Raw genomic sequence first — 19213 nt, 5'->3', positions numbered from 1 at the left:
AGGTAACCTATGCCCTTGTCGTCGTTCACGATGAAGTTGGAAAGTTTCGTGCTGATCATGTCCACGATGCCAACCTTCTCGTTGTAGAAATTGCGGTTGCCTGCATTCTCTTCGCCGGCTATCACCAACAATCGGTCCACGAGCTTCCTCACGTCGTCCACCCAAACGAATTCTTTGGGTAACGTGTTGTAGCGTTTGACGCCGCTGCCTGTTTTGACCTGGTTCCAAATCGGTTTGATGAGATTCCTGTACTTCTCGCCGCTGCTCGATTTCACCCTATTCTGCGAGGCGTCGTTGTTCTGGTACAAGGCATCCGTCATGATCAGAATTTCCTTGTAACTCTGGTAATCTTCGTCGGTGTAATCTTTCGGCTGCTTTTTGGCAACGAGTTCCCACAGTCCCACCGTACCGGGATACCTATTCCAACTATCCTTGTCGCCTAAATTGACTTTAATGTCGTTGCCTTCGAAGGTCACCTTCGATTTCCCAATCTTCCACACCACACCGCCGCCTTCGCTGGTTTCCATGCTGGGATACAATCCGAACACTTCATCCTTGTCGAATTTCCCCGTGCTCAGGTAGTCTCGTGCCAAAGGTCCCAACTCGATTTTATCCGAAGACGTGCTACCAATGGCTCGACGTCGTGCCGGTGCATCCTTCAGTTCGAACGGCGTCGAAGGAATACTCGAAATGGGCGTGGGTACGGCGTAACTTTTAGCTGCGAGCGGTACGAGTTCATTAATCAAATTTTTATTTTGTTCCGTGACACTTTTAATTTCTTTACCTAGACCGCTGATGGCATCGATCACGGGTTGATCCTGACGTTTCTTCTCTTCGTAGAATCCGCGATTCTCGGATTTCCAACCTTTGAAGCGTTTCGCGAGGTAATCGCGAAGCTTGAGATTTTCGTCTTCGATTTTTCGTTTCGTCATGACGTTATTTATATACGTCGTTTCTCACAACGTTGCAACGTTTAGAAAGTCGTTGATTTTGTTTCTGTATTTTCCGTCGTTGGGTTTCCTCGTCATGTCGATCGTCGCGAATCCGAAATCGTCACCGTTCCAGCAAGTAGAGCAGCAGCCTTCCGAAAATTGATTGTAGTTCATGTCTCCGCCTACGTAGTCATCGTACGCGTGCTTGAGGTTGGTGTGATCTTGACGAAACAAACATATGAAATTAGCGTTGTCGCGTACTAACTGTTTTGGAATTTTGGAAAACGTTTGAGCTAGGTAAAAACTATCCATTCCTTTGTGACGACCTTGCGTGAAAAAGTTGCGAATTTCATTTTGATTTTCCAGGATGGCGTCGTCGAACACAACAACTGAATTTTCACGACATTCGTCGAGTGGTTTTATTTCCGAAGCGAACGTTGCAATGTCCAGACCATCGTACAGTTTCATCAGTTGCTGGTATTTGGATTGCTCCAAACTTTTCGAGAACACGTACAGGTGCCTGTTCTTCCAATTTAACCAATTCGGTGCGAGGAGAAAATTGTCCACGAGCAGTGTCGTTTTCCCACACCCCGAAGGACCTACGATCAGACAGCGGATGCTGTCGGGAAGCAACTCACCGTTCTTTTTCTTCGTTTGACTTTCCGGATCCGGTAGACGCTTCACCACGTTCCACGTACTCACAAGATCACTTCGTCCGCGTCGATCCAACTCTTTTCCGGAAGCCCCAGCCATTTGACAAACAGTTTGTCACCTTTCCTACGCAATACTTTCTCGATGAGGTACGTGTCGGGGTGTTTCGTTTTAGAGAGTTCCTCTTCGTAAAATCTTCCTTTCAAAATCTCGCCGCTACTATGTTTTATTATATACGTGTGTCGGTTTCCAGGTAAAACTCGAACCACCGTAAAGAGTTCCGTGCTCCAATTTTTTGTGAATCCCTTCTCGAACGTTCGCTTCAATTTGCTGACCCTCACCTGGTCTCCAATTTTGTATTTACCTTTCTTTGTCGTGGGTGTGTACTTTGGACAGTAAACTGTAGAAATTAAACGCTGCTCGTCAGATTTGGTAACGTCAACTGGCTTCATGCCTATCGTTCTGTGTACTGTATCATTATAGGTGTCGACGAGTTCCGGCAGGATGTCGACCCATTTGTAATTTCCCCGAAGCGTGAATCGTTTCCACATGTGTGTTTTCAAGGTTCGATTGAATCTTTCCACGATGCTGGCTTTGATGTGACTGAAGCTCGAATAATGTCGAATCTTGTGTTTTTGAATAAACTTTTGGAATACGGCGTTGTAAAATTCTTTACCGTTGTCCGTTTGCAGAAACCGTGGTCGTCTGCCGCCGCTTTCGCAAAAAATTAATTTGAATGCTTCCGTGACGCACGTTCCCGTTTTCGCCTTCAAAGGTAGAGCCCATGCGAATTTCGAAAACGTGTCTATGACGGTGAGAAGGTACTTGTTGCCCTTGTTCAATTTATGCACGTTTTTCAAATTGCCGCTACTCATCTCCACGAGGTCACTTTGCCAGAGGTCGTCGATGCCCTTGGTTACCACAGCCAAACGTTCGTAGTTGCGGCGTGCAGGTTTATGCAATTCTTCGACGATGGCTTGCCTAGACATTTTTTGTTTAGAGATTACGTTTCAAGAGAAGCACAAGCGTGATGGGATTCAAAGAGGGTGGCACTTCGCTCGTGTTTTGAATGATCAGCTTATCGCCGGCACTCACGTCGAAAACGGTGAGATCTTCGTCTTCGTGTATTTCATATATGTTGCGCGTTTCGTTCCAAGGTGCCAGAGGAATGTTTCCCGCTTTCTGGACACCACGATTCGATATCAAGGTCATGGTGGGAACGCTAGCTTTTCTGCCGTGTGACCAGTACGAAAATTCGTTTATCTGAATCGTGCCATCGAGGAGAAACTTGTAGTACGGATGATAAGGATGCAACATGTACAGTTTGTTACCTTCGACGAACGTGGAGATTCTCTGTTGATTGGGAACGCTGTTGATTTCGATGGCTTGCAGAGAATGCAGTTTAGCGAATTTAGTATCGATGCTAACGAGGTTGCTGTGAAGCTGACCCAGTGTGTTTTGTACGGGCACCAAATGCTCGACTATGGTATCCGTTACGGTAGAAAATGACGGTTTGATTTTCACTTCCACGTTCAACTGCTTGTAGTTTTCGTTGAGTTCTTGCAACTTGGCACCGAAAGAGGCCTGCGTCGATTCCTGCGTGGATTCCAGCACTCCAACTTGATCTCTGATGTTGACGACGATGCTCTGAAGGTTCTCGACTTGATTCAATTTCGAGCTCTTCTCGGTAAGATCGTTCACGATGCTTCGCATCTCTGTAAGCTGCGTGTGAAGGTCGGCTACGCTCTGCGAAGTGGGCAGCGTCGACACCAGCGAACTAATTTCGTCTCGAATCTGTTCCACGTTCGCCGTTTCCGTTTCCAGTCGTTTCAGCATTCGAGATATGTTTCTATTCAAAGCGTGCAATTCTTTGGAGGTGGGGAGATTGGCCACTTTACTCTCGAGATCGCTCAACGAACTTTTGATGTCGCCCGAATCGGATAGTGCCGTCACCGCCGTTTTCAATTTTTCCAAATCTTCGCTCGAAGGCACGCTCGTTCGTAACGATTCCAAGTCACCCTGTATGTTGTCCAGTACGTGATGAAAATGAGCGAGATTCGTTTCGACGTTCAAATTTTCTAAATATTCGATCTTCTGCTGAACCGTGCTCAACGTGTCTTGAATGCTCGTCAACGCTCTCGCTTCAGCGTGAATATTTTTAATTTCTTCGTTGATCAATTCCAAGGACGCCTGAAGCGTAGCGATGGTGGTTTGAATGTGTTCGAAATCTCGATAGGCCTCCAATTGAATTTTTATGTTCGCGACGCTTTTACCGATGACCTGCAGTTCGTCCGACGATGGTAGGTTCGTCATGGTATCTTCCAAAGTCTGCAACTTGGATTTAATTTCTTCCAACGTGCTGGTGAATTCTTCTTGTAATTTGGAAACGACGACGTGCAAGCGTTCTACATCAATATCGTTCACGACGGTTTGAAGTTCGGAGAAATTCTTTTCTATTGCGGAAGTTCGTTCTTCGATTTCGAGTTTCAATTTTTCCAAATCTTCATTTTTCGATTGAAATTGCTGTAATTTGGCCAAATCATTTTGAAGCGAATCCACGCTCAACTGTATATTTTGAACGTTGTCGTAAGAAGGTACGTCGACATAATTTTTTATGAGCGTTTTCAGTTCGGAATCGATTTTCAGAATGGGGTCGAGACATTGCGTTTGGAGCGTAGCGATTTCCGACTCTAAACTTTTGTTTAAGGTTTCCTGCAAAGCGATCAAATCGGTCCTCAACTTCTTAACTCGAATGTCCAACATGAGAATCTCTTCTGCATGGTCTACACGCTTGGTGTTGCCGAAAATGTCGTTAGGCATTTTTGGTTAACGGTTATTTATAATAGGATAGACGATTCGTAATTCTACGAAGAGAGGAATAAGTTTGTCGTAATCTCCGAGGAGTTCCATGTAAAGATAATCTCCTGCGGAAACATCGTACGTAATGTTAGAAAGCATCTTGTCGTGCTTAATTCGAAAAATGTTCTTGCCGGTAGAAATTTTGATTTCGCCTGCGTTTTCCGGATTCACGGTGATTTGAAGTTTCCCGTCGATCGGAATTTCGTAGAAATGTAAATTGTTATTAAAAACATAAAACATCTTGCCCACATCGTCATTCAGTTTCGTCCAAATGCTGTTGAGGTGAATGATCAACAGACCGTTGAGTTTAGGTAACACGGAAGGTAAGACTTCATGATCTGGTATGGTTTCCATAATGATCTGTTTTTTGAAACCGAACAAATTCATAGGCATGCTGGTTATTTAAGAATACGGTCAAAGTTTTATTTTGTAATGACAGTTAAAGTGTTTTTTTTTTTTTTTTTTGTTTTGTTTTGTTTTTATGAATCTTCTGTTGAAGATGGACATATGTTGCAGGTTTTGCTTTCTGCTAAGCGATAGTGCCCCCACGGCAATGTGTGAATACCACACTCGAGGACGCACCTCTTATCGTCGTTGGGATCCAGGGCAATTTTTCTAACTTTGTTTGTGGTGATGATATGGTCGACGCTCTGGATGCGCTGTTCTTCTCTTAGAACCGACGACCTGGTCTTGAGGCAATCGACAAAGTCCTCGAATGCGAGATGCTCCCGAACCACCTGTCTGCCGACACCCTTGGCCTTCTTGGTAACGCTGCCCTCGGCTTTGATGGCATAGGCCTTGGCGCGAAGACCTGCAAACTCGAGAATTACATCACCGTCCTTCTCGTCTTTGAGTTTGCCAGGCACTTTTTTGTTTCGGGGCAGGATGCCGTACTGGTTCGGCTGGGTATAGCCCGAGGTGTCGAAGAGGTTAACCAAAGATGGAGCTGTGGCTATATCCCCGTACGCATCGTCCGTGCGAACGTGGTACACCAAGCTGTCCGTGTCCGTGTAGAGTAGGCTAATATTGTCGTTATAGTGCTGGCGTAGTACCCCATAATATGTTTGAAACATGTGCAGCTTGCTCAGGTCTAATACTGAGGCACCAACATAAATTGGCTTGTCGAGCCTCACCTCACTCTTCCTCATATGCACCAGAGCAAGCTGTTCGTTATAAATGGTCCTCGATTTGAATAACGGGTTTGCTACGAGCCTGCGACATTGTGCTTTCCTCGTTACCAATTTTATGTCCATGCGATTCCGTACATTCTCCATAGTTTTGCCAAACACCGCATTGTTCATAAGCTTGAAGAAATCCTTATCGAGCTCGGACGTGGCTGCGGTGCGGTGTTTGGTGTTGACTTCAATATATGGACGCAACCACAGAGAATGCTCGAACTTGAGGATGCGGTGAACTGCGCGGACTGCGACCCCTCGCTGCATCAACCACCGGAGATTCTGGTAGTGTAGGACGTAATTCTTCTTGGGCTCGAAATCCATGACGAGCTTCTTCTGGTTGGAATCGGGTGGACACTTGAACTCGGGTGCAGGGGGGAGATCGCTGAACAAATCCTGCAGCTTCTCGGAGAACTCAAGGTCCACCTCGGCGAAGAACCCATGTTCCGAATCGTCGAAACTTTCGACGTCGAAGTTGGAAGGGTCAGCCCACTCGAAGCCTCTAAAGGGGAGTGACTGCATCATGGAGTGCCCGTAGAGGTTATTGACGTCCGTGTACATAATATAGCTGGACGGCTGTGAGGGCTCGTAACCGGTGGCCATGTGGTGATTGTTGGCGCGCGAGTGTCGCTGCGACACCTGGACCATTCCACCCCGCACGGCACGTTCCACAAACAGCATCATGTCCACGTCCGAAAGAAGCTCCAGCTCGATCTTCGTCACCAGAAACATGGCTGACCACGCCAGTCCGGGGAGACTATAGAAGTAGGCAGGGTCCAGCTGGTAGATCTTCATGGCGGTCGCACGGAACGTCTGGAACACGTCGGCGAGGAGCGTCACATCAAGTCTGAGGTAGGCGTCGTGGTAGTCCCCGAGAGTTCGACAGCCCAGCTTGTGCCACATGGACTGGGCATGGTGATAGTCATCCTCGGTGATGTTCGAGCCTCGCAGCTGACTGTAGAACTTCGCCTGGGGGGGTAGCGACGTCTCTGCGAACTTGGAAGGGTCTGTAATATATTCGTAGGGATAGACCCCCTTACGCTTGAAGAGGCCGGCGTCCAAGTGCGGAAAGTTTCCGGAGGTGATGAGCATTTGCTCGTCGCTAAGCTTCCCTGCGAGAGCATCGAGGCTGGCCGGGAGGAACCTCAGGCAGTCGAGGAAGCGAAGTTCGACGGTAGAGTGTGATCCTGGGATCGACACTCGTTTGCTCACACTGATGTAACGCTCCTCGTTCTGGGCAAGAACGTTGATTCCCTTGTTGTCGTATCCAAGATGCCTGATCAGGTGGTGGAAGTCGTACCCCGAGCCATTGTGGAAGAAGATCGGGATAAATCGAGGGTCCCGGGCCATGAGGTTGCATCCGTTGCACCATGGACCAACATATCTACCGGTAAAGTGATCGTGGTGTTGGACTTTACGGTTGTTGGCGGTGTACTCCTTGACGCAGACAGGGCAAGTGATGGCCTCGTCGTGTCTACGCTGATCGTCGGGGGACAGTGGGGGCATAGACTTGGGGGCCAACAGTACCTTCCCTATCTCGATGGCCTCGACAACCATCCTCTCGAGGAAGTGTTTGGCTGCGTCGGGACCACGGTACACGTAGGGCTCGGGGGCGATGTGCTGGTCTCGTCGCACCACAACGTAGGCATAACTCGAGGCCTCGTGGAGTTGGTAAGGGGTGGTGGAAGAAACTTCGGGGTCAGGATCGCAAGTGGACAGGGGTTTGAGGAAGGCTTCGAAATCCGCGATGATGATAGCGGGATGCTCTACCATGGCACCGTGCATGTGGAAACGCTCCACAGTGCCAGGTTTGGGCAAGACTGCCACACCCGGCTCGTTGGCATTGCAGTAGATCTTGTGGCTGGCAAGCTTCTCTGCAGCGATGTTGGGGCCTCTGATGCGCTGATAATCCTGCTGTTCTCGATTATGAAATATTGACAAGCACCTGCGACACACCTCGACGTGGGTTTTGTCTTTGCTCTGTTGGCTCGACACCAACCGGGAGAGGGAACGGATAAGAGTGTAGTGGTGATGGGTCTCGTCCTTGATGAGCAGAAGGTGAATTTCCTTCGCACCATCAACGTTTACGTCGCTCACCCGGATGGGGTACACCACATTTTCGTCAGTGAGACCGTAAACGTTGATAGCCAACCGCGTACGAGCCTCGAACTTTCGAATGTCCGGGACCTCTACCGGGTAGTCGATCCCAGCCATGGCAACTTCCAGCTCTGCCTCATAGGGTAGGTAGTGGCCAACACGTTTTGGATTATTTTTTGGCTCAACTGGGTGCAACGCTGCCAGAACACACCATACAAAGCACTTGGCGTCACTGTTCTGAATGTTCAGGACGGCCTTTTTTGCCGCAATGGTAGGTGGTAAGGGGACGTAGCTGGAGGCGGAGAGAGGTATGAACTTACAAAGTTTGACGCACAGTTCGTGAGGCTCGCCACACAGCGAACCCCCCGAGCCTTTAGCTTGGTGTTCCTCCTGTTTTGCCACCAGCTCATCGGCAAACTGGTTGTAGATGACCTCGAGGTTGTCGACATCCGCCAGATGCAGCGTCTTCGCCTTGGTGTTGTGGAAGAAGCTGTAAATTTCATCGGACGGCTTCTTGTACTGGCAACGTAGCGATGCGTAGAATTTGGTGGAGTGCGTTGCAAGCGTATCACCGAGGATGGAAATAATCTCTGCTCGCTTCTCCTCCAAAAAGCTACGCACGTCGCATGAGCCCTCCGAAGTGATGACAAAATCTTCTAACAACCGCTGGAAAGCAGACTGGTTCGCTTTCGCCACAGACTTGACGCGTTTGGCGGATGGTGGCGAGTCGGCTTCCGCTTTCCTCTTGGTCGAGCTGGTCGACGGTTGGGGAACAGGTGCTCCGACGACAACTTTGCATGATGTTATATGCCTCTTCAAATTATTAATGGTAATAGGTATACCGCACCTGGGACATGGTTTTTTAGCGGTTACACGCTTACCAGGTGTGCAGGTACGACAATGTCTTGCAAAATGTGCGCTTGATATGGTTATCTTGCACACAGGGCAACTTTTCTCAGATTGCATCTTGTTGAAAATATTTGTGGGTATGTTATTATATATATATAGTGGAGTGCCACAAAATAAATACTGTGGAATAATTCACAATAGTGTTGGGTTTGATGGGAGTGTGTTATTTATGCTACTTCTTGCTTCTTAATGAATCCTGTAAATAATTGAAAAAAAAAAATAATTAAGCTTGTGTATAGAAAACGCGAAAATATTATGTGTGCATAATTCTACCAAACAATTTTTTTTTTCTAACCCTCGGCCCTCTCGGCATATGAAGTATAAATCATAATTTCAGAAAACATGGTTATTTTCCGCTCGCCATTTTAAAAATCAAACCATAAGCATTATTTATGTTTATAGTATTCGTCGAGCGATAGCAGATAGAGCAAGAATCGTTTTCCTACAACCCATAGTTGATGAATTACAAAACATCTTAGAAATTGCATCTTGAAATTTTAATCCAAAATAACTCGAAAACAGCAGGCAGTAGTCATCACCCCTCCAATAAGTTGTAGAGTACTTCTAATTTTGTATCGACTGCTATTAAAATTTTCGAATTAGAGTAAAAACTACGCCTGCAAATCAAGTTTCTCAAAAAAATAAAAAATTGTCTGTATTTCCGAAACTTGAGGGGGTAGAATCGATTTTATTTGCTAGTCGAATAGTTCTCGTCGAATCCTATCCAACAAACCTAAAATCATCATCCTAGCTCAATTAGGAGTCGAGAAAATCAATGTCTTGGAAAACGTCTTAAGATTTTTGTCTTAAGAAAATTTTCTTGACAGACCGGAAGTAACATCTTGAGATACCGGAAGTCGACTTTCTTAAAGATTGAGATATTTGTCTTAAGACATTTTCCAAGACATTGATTTTCTCGGCTCCTATGGGGCCTAGAACCATGTAACTTTGGTCTATGTATATACCAACACTTGCCCGACCCTGTGGCCGAGTGGTTAGCACATCGCGCCGCGACGCCAAGGGTCCCAGGGTCGAATCCTGGTCGGGCTTGGTTGTTTGTGAATGTCTATTTCATCACTCATCCCCAATCTTCGCAAATTAGCCAAGAGGTACAAAACGTAAAATAAAATAAACTAAATCAATCATTAAGTTCCGTGTTGCAATCATCAAATTAAATTTTAATTAATTTTTTTTATCCATCTCTCTCAAATCTATATAGCCTGTTCATATTTGGCATGTCAGCTATTTTGTTTACGTAGCAAAAAAAATCTCAATGCTCGTTGTAGCCATAAGTATAATTGGATATAATTGCCGGATTTTATTTAATTTTAGGTTTAAAATCAATAAGCGTGCATAAAAAAAAAACTAAATATTTTAAATAAATAAGATTCGAATAACTATGTACTTCCACTAGTCTTTGTGATGGCGCAGCGGTAGCCTTGTATTCAAGGGTTCGATACCCGTGCAAGTGGTTCTTGAAATTGTAGGTCCGGTCCCGATTAGTTTTATTGTGCATAAAATAGATTTAAACAAAAAAAAAAAACGTTAATTCAATCAGTATTTCCACTAGCCTCTGCGTTAGCACAGCGGTAGGCTTGTATTCAAGGGTTCGGTACCCGTACAAGTGGTTCTTGAAACTGTAGGTCCAGTCCCGATTAGCCTTACAGTGCATAAAGTGGACTTAAAACATCAAATCAATCAGTACTTCCACTAGCCTCTGCGTTAGCACAGCAGTAGGCTTGTAATCAAGGGTTCGATACCCGGTGGGGGCATAAGTGGTTCTTGAAACTGTAGGTCCAGTTCCGATTAGTTTTACTGTGCATAAAGTGGACTTAAAACATCAAATCAATCAGTACTTCCACTAGCCTCTGCGTTAGCATAGCGATAGGCTTGTAATCAAGAGTTCGATACCCGAACAAGTGGTTCTTGAAACTGTAGGTCCAGTTCCGATTAGTTTTACTGTGCATAAAATAAACTTAAAACATCAAATCAATCAGTACTTCCACTAGCCTCTGCGTTAGCACAGCGATAGCCTTGTAATCAGGGGTTCGATACCCGGTGGGGACATAAGTGGTTCTTGAAACTGTAGGTCCAGTCCAGATTAGTTTTACTGTGCATAAAATAGACTAAGCAAGCTAAGAAACAAAGTTACTTACTTTTAGAAATTCTGCAGAAATGCTCTTCACTAACACTGAAAATAAAACACAACTTTCTACACCAGCGCTTTAAGTTTTATACGGTTTTCTAATAACGTCAAAAATGATATGTTAGCCAACGCAACGTGGACCAATAGAAATCCAAGAACCAAATTCTCTAGAATATTCTCCCCCTCCTCCCTCCCCCCTACATTTCAGCCACATCATTTTGCGCGTTGTGTTCGAAAATTCACAAGTTAATGCATCGCATCATTGTTACCTATGCTGTTAACTGGCTATGAAATAAATAACCGGAAAATTCATTGTATTTTTTCTCTGCCACCAGGCATACGGCAGATGGCAATCTGTGACGCACGCAATAACTATCAAGGCTATGAAATAAATAACCGGAAAATTCATTGTATTTTTTCTCTGCCACCAAGCAAACGTATTTGTTGAATTTGTGTTATTGCGTCAACATTATTATTGTTAGCTTTTAAAAAACAGGAAGTACATCCGCCACTGTGAATAGCCAGAAATACTGCCCCCCCCCCCCTCCCAGTCATCCATCTCTCTTACAATAGCATGTGTGTGTTGGCAACTCTTTCTAGTTGACGGGAGATACTTTCCGTATAAAATACAGAGAGGGAGAAGGAACGAAATTGTCGTTTTTCTAGATATCCACAGGCAAAAGCGTAATATTTTTTCAAATACAATATGACAGTCGTTTTTCGGTACCGAAAAACTAAATACAATAAGTATATATATATATATTTACAATATTAATATTTATTTAACAATATCTACCTACGAATTTGCCTCGAACGAAAACATGTCATAGAAAAACATTTTTCCAACCGTAAATTCAAAAATTTTGGCCTGCGCGCGCGCGCGTGTGCGTGCGTGTGCGTGCGTGTGTGTGTGTGCGTGTGCGCGGCACGTCGTTTCCCCGAGAGAGAGATAGGTTTACAAAGATCGCGATATACAAACATTGGCCCCCGGGAGTTGGAAAATTACGATATGGCGCATTCGCTCATTACCGTTCCCAGCTATAAGTTTCTCTCTCTCTCTCTCTCTCTCTCTCTCTCTCTAGCCCCTTGCCTTACAAGAGCAAACCATTAAAGCAAGCCCCACCGAGCTTTATTTTCGGGTGTAGTGTTGCCAACATCTTACTCGAAAAAGGTTGCCAGCCCCTTGCTTTAGGTTAGGTTACCCCAAAAACCTTGGTGATTTTTTTTCGAGTGAGAAGCTGGTAACACTGCGAGAAAAAGGTTGCCAGCTCCTTGTTTTAGGTTAGGTTGCCCCAAAAACCTTGGTGATTTTTTCAAGTAAGAAGCTGGCAACACTGCGCCATCAAATAGAGCTCATGCCTTACAAGAAAAATCCATTAAGGCAAGCTCACCACTTCAGCTCACCACAAGAGGACGTTCAACCCGGGCACTTCCTCTACTGCCAGTGCATCCGATGGAAGACGCTTCGAACTACTCGCCCTAATTCCAGTGAGTGTCCGGATATTTTTGATCACATAGAATATATTATTACTTTTAGGAGGGGGAAAATATTAATTGTCATCCTCCAAGATGGTATTGAGGCATCCTTTTAATGATTAGTAACATAATTGAAAACGCCCTACTTTTAAAAGGGGGCAAAGTACATGTGAAAAATGTATTTTAAAAATCCACTACAAAGAAAGTTGCGTGTTCTCCTTTAGAATTTCGTCATTTTACAAATTGTAATATAATTTTAACAAAAACGTTGCATGCTAAAGAAGAATTAAAGAGTTTAAAAAAAATAATTGATTAATAGACTTAGTTTATTTTACTTCGCTTATCTGTCACATATGGCTAATCGCAAAGATGAGGATGCGTGTTGATATGATGAAATTGAAGAAAGGTAAGTAGACCCATGCCCGGGCGGGGATTCGAACCTGGGGGCACTTGGCATCGTAAAGCGTTGTGCTAACCACTTCGACACGGAGGTCAGCATTACAAGGAAATAAACAGAAAATGGCATCTATGTTTTAATATGCGAGAAACATTTGCGAGGAGGTTATTGAAGTAACAAATAATTATACAAGACGCTGTGATGAAAATTATTAATATATCTGAAATGTCGAGAGTTGACCTTGCAGTCTCTAAATGTACTTTTGCGGTTATGCAAAACCTTTACTCAAAATTGCTAGTGTAAATTTATAAGCTATTAAAATTTAAAACTTATTCCTGTTCGAAAAAAGAAACTGCCAAGTCAAATTAATATTTCGTAGAAATACATATATATTTTTTTTTCATGAAGCCAAGAGAGTATTTGGAGGGGACGGTGGCTTGGGAAGGCTATAGCCCCGGATCTCAATCTGCAAAGGGGCTTCCAGTGGGGAAACATTGGTATGAAATAGCCCAGAAGAAGGGGCGAAATGATTTTTTTTTTTAAATGGCTCAAGAATACAAAGATGTCAGTGGACATTTGACAAACTTAATCTAAAACTTACAACTGAAATCGTACGTGTGTGTGTTGGGGGGGGGGGGCAACACAGTGGAATATGATTCACAATACTAAAATTAAAATAAATATGTGGGAACAATGGAAATCAAAATATGTTGTAGCTAGTGACGGCGCAATAGTAAAGATGGAGGGGTAAATCATATTTTCCCGGGGCAATCATGTTTATTATTCCGTTACATACGACACAAAAATGCATATTTTGGCTAAAAGAGCATTCATTCATTTATTTATTTTTGTCGTTTTACTGGGGGCAGATAAGAGAGAGAGAGAGAAATTGTCGAACGAGAATAGGGGGGCGTTCCTGCCTCCCCCTGTAGTGTGGTCACTGCCTATAGCTATGCTTGAGAAGAATACACCAATTAATACGCTATTAAATAAAACAGATACTTTTAAAACTTTTAATCAAATTATTTGTGAACTATGATTTAAATTTAGAGAGAGCACATTTAATTTGGATAAGTTAACTTCTGAAGCCTGCCATTTCCGATTCTTCTTCCGGTGTAACTGCACTGCCCTTTGAGCCCTAGCTGCTGCGTTCAGGTGACGGAACGAGCAGAATACTAATTAAAACAAATATGTGACAAATATATAAAAAAAGAACAACGTGTTGAAGCTATTGACGGCGCCAAAGAAAAGACAGAAGAGAAACGTGGAGAGTGCAGTGATATTTTACGGGAAGCAGCAGGCACGTATCCAGGGATTCCTTTCGGGGGGAGGCTGAACACCATTTTTTAAAGGGGTATCACAATTGTATGTTTAAGGCCAGTGGTGGCAATTGGGTTCCAAAATGTGGGGGGGGGGACAAGCATTAAGAGGCCATAGTGTGATAGTGTGGAGGCAAAAGAATGGGGAGCAACTATCTCCTAAATCGTCGCCACTGTTTAAGGCTGTCATTTTAATCAGAACGTGAAATCGGGACATTTTCTACCACTCAACTCCTCTCTTTCCATGCATTATCATTGTGTGCCGGAACCATCTCAGTATGTGTGTTTGTCCATTTCTTCTCACCAGGCATCAAAACATCTATGTACCAGAAGTATTTTTACGAAGGTGTTACACATTCACGGAATGCACAATCCACTCGACAACGCGAGATTCAAACTGTGTGCTGGAAACTGGACGCAGACAGTTTACGAATATTTCTCTCTCGTTCGAGCCTGAACAACACTAATGTATCTTGTCCTCCCATGTTTGTAGCTCTTATAAAAGCCGAAACCCACCAAATTGTTCATATTAAGGCCTAATCACTCGCAAGTGTTCAAAATTGTCTGTTGAGTGTGTGTCGAACCCAGTAGTCTTAAACAAAAGTATTTTTTTATGCCATGAAATTCTCGGACTGCATACACAAAATTTGGTCCTGGCACAACCAAATCATCACTCAAAACTTTGATTTTCAGTTGATCTATGCAGCTAATTTCTTTTTTAATAAATCGCTCAAATTCCCAGCCTAATACTGTCGAAATATTCGATCTCTTCGTCTTTCGACCCGAACTACTCGGGGTGCACGGCTTTGCGCCAATCACTCTGGAAAATGGTTTGGTTTTGCGCCAATAATTACCGGATCCTTATCTTTCCGTACATGGTTTTGCGCCACTACAGAAAATCGTAATTCAATGACTTAGATTGGCAAGCATGATTTTCCGTCCCACTTAAACAGGCTGCGGACTGTCACCGAGATGGCGTGGTTAAAAATTATGCACCACCAACCATAAGTATACAAAATTGCACTTGTCAAACTGCAGTCTCTTACAATGGAACCTTTGTGGCATGTGAGATCAATTTCACGTGATGTATGCGTGAAATTGCTTTGCGATTATATTGATCAATGTAAGATTCAATTTTGAGGTATTTTTCTCTTAAAACGCTTCTCTTACGAGCGGGTTTTTCGAGGCCATTTATTTTAAGGTAAGTGTCGGTCTGCAGGTTAATCAATGCATGTACAAATTTGAAAATATCAGGATGGTTGGTGTAAAACATGGCATTCAGTTTACTGTGAAAGGCTTCACATGCATTTATTGTGCGATAGGCCGAGGCAGAAAAATCTGCCCATATGTGTGGAGGGTACGTAGAATCTTCTGCAATATAGTTTTCTACCAAATAATCACAGAACTTTGTAATTTTCTCATCTGATGGCTTATCTTCGAACATGTCAATTGCGAAGCAATCAGAGACATCATGGGGAAGTAAGTAAGACAAACCAAAAATATAATTGAGCCATTTACCTTCGGGACCTCTTTCCTTGTAGATTTTCGAAAGACCTAGGACCTAGGTCTCACCACGAACAGTCCTTATGGTCTGGTTTTCGACTGCTTCATGAACATCGCTCACTGATTTAGGCAATGGAGGGAGCATATTTCGCCGTGTTCTATACACAGCCTCTCGCAAAAGTTTCTTATCTGTGAAATGTAGCTGATTGATACTTGTAAGCCTTTCTTCGTTCAGCGCCGCGTACACAATGCTTGAGGGTTGTTCATGTAATGCACTTGACGCCTTCCGTTTACGTGAACCACGAATTTGTTGAAGTATTAAACTGCGTTCATTGCTATCGTGATTATGAATTATCTTCTCACTTTGAACTATCATGTCACTGTTCGTAATTATTATTGCTGTACACGACTTGTTTGTGCAACGCCACCGAACACGTCCATCTGAATATGCGTAAGCTTTCCTGAATTTATAATTGTCCTTACTTATTAGATCCTTACCTCTATTCGATGCCTCTGCGAGCAGTTCCATGGTCGACCGGACCCCGGTGTAATGAAACGTGTAACGTTGAGGTGAAACACATGCCCTTGAGAGACAGGATTGCCAACCTATACAATTCTTAGCTCGGCTAGAAGTAGTGTAATTGGGTTGTTTCAAAGTCGTACTTAGTAGGTATTCTCTTTTTTTATCAATTGAATATCACTTTTTGACATATTTTGACAATTTTTTGTCGATGTTTTAGCGTTTGACGATTTTTCAGTGCAATTTTCACTGCATCTCATTTTTTTCCCACTCGTACTTGGTAGGTATGCATTTGTAGCTTTTTTTTTATCAATTGAAAATCAGTTTTTGACATATTTTGACAAATTTTTGTCGATGTTTCAGCGTTTAGCGATGTTTTTGTAAAATTTCCTATTTTTTTTTCCCACTCGTACTTGGTACGAATGCCACGATCTTACGTGATATAACTTAACCTATTTATTTTTTTTTCGTGCTAAACTACACGAGAGCCTCTACGTGCTTTGACCTACTTTAGAGTAGAACCATAAAGACAGAGCTGCAACCGAAAGTGAGGCTCGAAGTGAGGCTCGGTGAGGCTCGACTTAATAGTTTGCTCTTGTAAGACATAAGTCTTATTTTCTCGCAGTGTTGCCAATATTTTACTCGAAATAAAATCACCAAGGTTTTTTTCTTGGTCTAACCTATGTTATTGAACTGCGTCGTCACGTCCAAACCTGCATGACTTCCGAACACTATTGGTTTTATTCATATTTTTTCTTACGTATAGGTGTATATGATGAATCCCCAAACAGATTTTTCCTAAGTCTTACTGTTTCCAAGATAACCCCACTTCCGGTTGCCATTTTGGATTTCTGAACATAGGTTCTATTCATATTTTTTCTTACGTATAGGTGTATATGATGAATCCCCAAACAGATTTTTCCTAAGTCTTACTGTTTCCAAGATAACCCCACTTCCGGTTGCCATTTTGGATTTCTGAACATAGGTACTATTCATATTTTTTCTTACGTATAGGTGTACCTGATGAATCTGCAAACAGATTTTTCCTAAGTCTTACAGTTTCCAAGATAACCCCACTTCCGGTCGCTATTTTGGATTTCCGAACATAGGTTCTATTCATATTTTACTTACATATAGGCGTACGTGACGAATCCGCAAACAGATTTTTTCTAAGTCTTACCGTTTCAAAGATAACCCCACTTCCGGTCGCCATTTTGGATTTCCGAGCATAGGTTCTATTCATATTTTACTTACATATAGGCGTACATGACGAATCCGCAAACAGATTTTTCCTAAGTCTCACCGTTTCTAGTAGAGGAAGTTAGGGTATTCAACGTCCTCTTGTGGTGAGCTGAAGTGGTGAGCTTGCCTTAATGGATTTCTATCGTAAGGCATGAGCTCTATTTGATGGCGCAGTGTTGCTTATGCAATTAAGCCGGTTCTGGAACCGAAAATGAGGCTCGGTGAGGCTCGCCAAACCTCAAAAACCCATTTTCTCTCCATGTTCCGCGCCTTATTTATTGCGCTGACGATGTTTCACAGTGTAGAAAACAGCACCAAAACATCAAAAACTCATTCTGATTATTTGGAGCTCACCAAAACCTCAAAAACTTATTTTTATTAATTGAGGTTCACCAAACCTCAAAAACTCTTATTTTTTTTCTATGTTCAGCGCCTTATTTATTGCGCTGACACAACATGATGAGTAAATAATGCAGTTTCTTATTCTTGAAGGATGAATGCACCTTATCGTAATTTTCCAAGCTCCGGTCAAATGTTTGTATATCGTGACCTTTGTAAACCTCTCTCTCGGGAACGATGTGCCACACACATGTGCGTGCACGCCTATATTGTGATGCAAACAAACAAACAAATAATATTTTTTTTATTTATTTATATTTTTTCTCACATATAGGTGTACGTGATGAATCACCAAACAGATTCTTCCTAAGTTTTACTGTTTCCAAGATAACCCCACTTCCGGTCGCTATTTTGGATTTCCGACCATAGGTTCTATTTATATTTTACTTACATATAGGCGTACGTGATGAATCCGCAAACAGATTTTTCCTAAGTCTTACTGTTTCTAAGATAATCCCACTTCCGGTCGCTATTTTGGATTTCCGAACATAGGTTCTATTCACATTTTACTCACGTATAGGCGTACGTGATGAATCCGCAAACAGATTTTTCCTAAGTTATGAATTGGGGGGTTCTATGGCAACTTATATTAATTCTCGTAAGAGAACAGAAAATACAAAAAAAAACAATACTGTGGTCACTACAACAAATAGTCTTCTTTAACCCCTATCCAACAAACAAAAAAAAATCATCATCCTAACTAGAACCATGTAACTAACATTGTGATGACTCATATTAAATACCTCTTAATTGTATTACTTATAAGGGTATACTATTGCACAACGTTTTTGCAACAAGTTATTACGTAACATTGTGATGACTCATATCTAATGCTTTTTGTTGTATTAACTATAAGGGAGTAAACTATTACACAACATGTTGCAACAAGTTATGACGTAATGTGATGAGTCATATCTAACGTGGCGTCTTCTGATTGGTTAATTATTACAGGTGTTTTCAATACGGTCCGCGTTTTTATTATGTAAGACGGCATACACTACAGATCAGTCAGTCTCGTGAGAGCAGTCGAAGAGTACGGACGTCCTGTTGCAGCGCTCCTCGTTTTTGTAAAAAAAAATAGGTATTTAACTTTTTTTGAAGCTACATACCATCTATTATTTCAAGTTCAAAGGTGTTTCACGTGGTTTTTCATAGTAATTTCGACCAGATTGAATTTTGACGTGATCGTGCATTTTCTATTTCACCTCAAGAAATTCTATATAAATAACATACCTGAAAATTGTATCGCTATATACTAGACTTTTTGATTTCTGTGATTTTTGAAAAAGCAATGGCATCCACCACCAGTTTCAATCGTAAAAATGATAAAACTGAATGTGTTACTTGTGGGAAGCTAATCTCAAGGAACAATTTATCGGTACACAGGGCAAGATGTAGCGAAACAGGTTCGAGAATTAATTGTTCGTCACCTTCTAAGTCTTGTGCTCGATGCGGAAAGATGATTAGCATTACAAATTTAAGTAAACACCTCAAAATTTGCAAACCATCGACCGAACAAGGAACATTGAAAAGAAAAATCGATGATCCAGGAACCGAAGCTTCCACTTCCAAGCAAATTAAATTATCC

Source organism: Lepisma saccharinum, chromosome 18 (genome assembly GCF_977018435.1).
Source record: "Lepisma saccharinum chromosome 18, izLepSacc3.1, whole genome shotgun sequence".
Taxonomy (NCBI): domain Eukaryota; kingdom Metazoa; phylum Arthropoda; class Insecta; order Zygentoma; family Lepismatidae; genus Lepisma; species Lepisma saccharinum.
This window is presented reverse-complemented; position numbering follows the sequence as displayed.